Source organism: Halichoerus grypus, chromosome 8, assembly GCF_964656455.1.
Source record: "Halichoerus grypus chromosome 8, mHalGry1.hap1.1, whole genome shotgun sequence".
NCBI lineage: Eukaryota > Metazoa > Chordata > Mammalia > Carnivora > Phocidae > Halichoerus > Halichoerus grypus.
This window is the reverse complement of record NC_135719.1, coordinates 7241613-7243659: the sequence shown is the minus strand read 5'-3', so window position 1 is coordinate 7243659 and position 2047 is coordinate 7241613.

Here is a 2047-nt window from a genome sequence, read left to right as displayed (position 1 = left end):
GCCAGACACGCAAAGGCCTGAAGTTACACAGTGAGGAGACCAGGGGCAGACTTGGGTCTGGCTGACCTCAGAGGCCACCTCCTAGGCCACTAGAGATCAGAGGGATCCAGTGGAGGGAGGGATGGGAGGATGGGGCTCCGCTGTCAGGACGAGGAAGAAGGTGGGAGGAGAGCAAGGCTGTGGGAGAAGCATTGCGGGAGAAAAGGGTGAGCAGAGAGACGCTGAGGGAGGTGGCCACGGGGCTCCAGAGACCTGTCTGCTCCCGATGGAAGGTGCCAGGTTGAACTTTCTGCTCCATGGCTCTGGAGAAATGGATTCTGTGTGGGACAGACTAGAGAACAGCCCTGGCCACCACCTCAACCCTTGGCTGCTCTGGCCTGGGAGTGCGGTGGGGCCAAAGGCCAAGACCTCCCTCGTCCAGGCATGGGGAGAAAGGACAAGGCTGCTGCACTGCGGGAAAGGCTGGTCCAACTCCTCATTAAAGAATAAAAAGGAAAAGACAGCAAGGGGTGGAAGGCACAGCGGGGCTGACATTTTGTCAAAAGATGGCTGAATTTCTGGCTCTCTCCCATGATCTCCTGCTTTAAAACCTTCCATACATCCCCACTGCCTGCCCAGCATCTAGCACTTCCCAGGATCTGGCCTAAGCTTCCTTCTGGCCTCCTGGGCCACCAGACTGCCCTGGTCCCCTACATCGGGTCTCCAGATCACTCACACCTCACCTTGCCCCACCCTTACCATCTCTGCATTTTTGCTCCTTGAGCCTCTGCCTGTCAAAATCCTGCCTGGCTTCTAAAGCCCTGGACATCCTACCTCCTTAACAAGCCTCCCCAAGTTCTCCTACGAACCTCTCTGCCCTTGTATGTTCAGAGTGTGCGGGCCAGTGTTGATCACAGCATTGATCGGAGCCTCCCATGGCTCAGAGGTGGCTGTGCATATTTCCGCCTCCCTCCCAGAACTCGGGATGCCTTGAAACCAGAGCTATGGCATTTGCACCTGTGACCTAATGCACACTGAATTCCACTAGAAAATTCAGCCAGAAAATAATGCATCTTTCCTTTCCCCCCACCTCCTGTCCCAGCAGAATCTTTCTTGGGGTCCCAAGGACAAAACCTGCAAACTGAGGAGTGGGGTCTTCGGACAGAGTTTTAAGCTCGAGGTAGGTGGGGCCAAGTCTGCCATCTGGCTCTGTGTGACGCCAGAGTGTGCTTCTATGGCAGGGGCCTCAGTGATGTGAGATCCCGTGATCCTTGGGAAACTGGTCTCACATCCCCGCAGGGCCTTCGGGACAACTTGAAAGGAAATCAAAATATCTGAGAACTGAACCAGCAACCACAATGATTTCCTTGCTCCAAGGAAAATTTTGCACTAAGCCCAACGTCAACTGCCCATCCCAGAAGACTGGGGCTTTGCGAGAACAAGACCCAGGCACCTAGGCCCCATGGCCCCAGTGTTTGCTGATGTCCCTGCCAGCCCAGCCTGAGTGTGTAGCCCTTCTTGCCCCTGCCTCTCCTCTCCTGAGCCAAGACAAGCCCAAGGTCCCAGTTCCCGATATGGGATGAACAGAGGGGGAAAGCCAAGTTCATTTCAAGATTCATTAGACATTCCAAGGAAAAATAAATGGTTGCCAAATGAGAAGGGGGACGGCAGACGCAGACCACATGGGATACTGCCCTCAGCTCCTGAGCTCTGGGGAGATTTCGAGCAGCGCTGAACAGAGGGACCGAGCATCAGTCCTCAGTGTCTGCCCCAAGCCGTCCATCAGCAAATCACTGCTTGAGGGCTGACAGCAGAGCTGGCCAGGTGGCAGGGGAAGAGAGGGGTGGGTGCCGGCTCCAGCTCTCAGGTAACCAACTTGTCCTGCTTTGCCCAGGACTCTTCAGGTTTTAGCACTGAAAGTCCTTCATCCCAGGAACCCCTCCATCCAGGGCAAACCAGCAAGGGCAGGTACCCTAACTCCAGCCAAGCAGATGTGGTGAAGCCAAGACCCAAGAGCTTCTGGTGGTAGGTGCTTCACACTATATATAGTATGGGAGGGAGAGTGCTG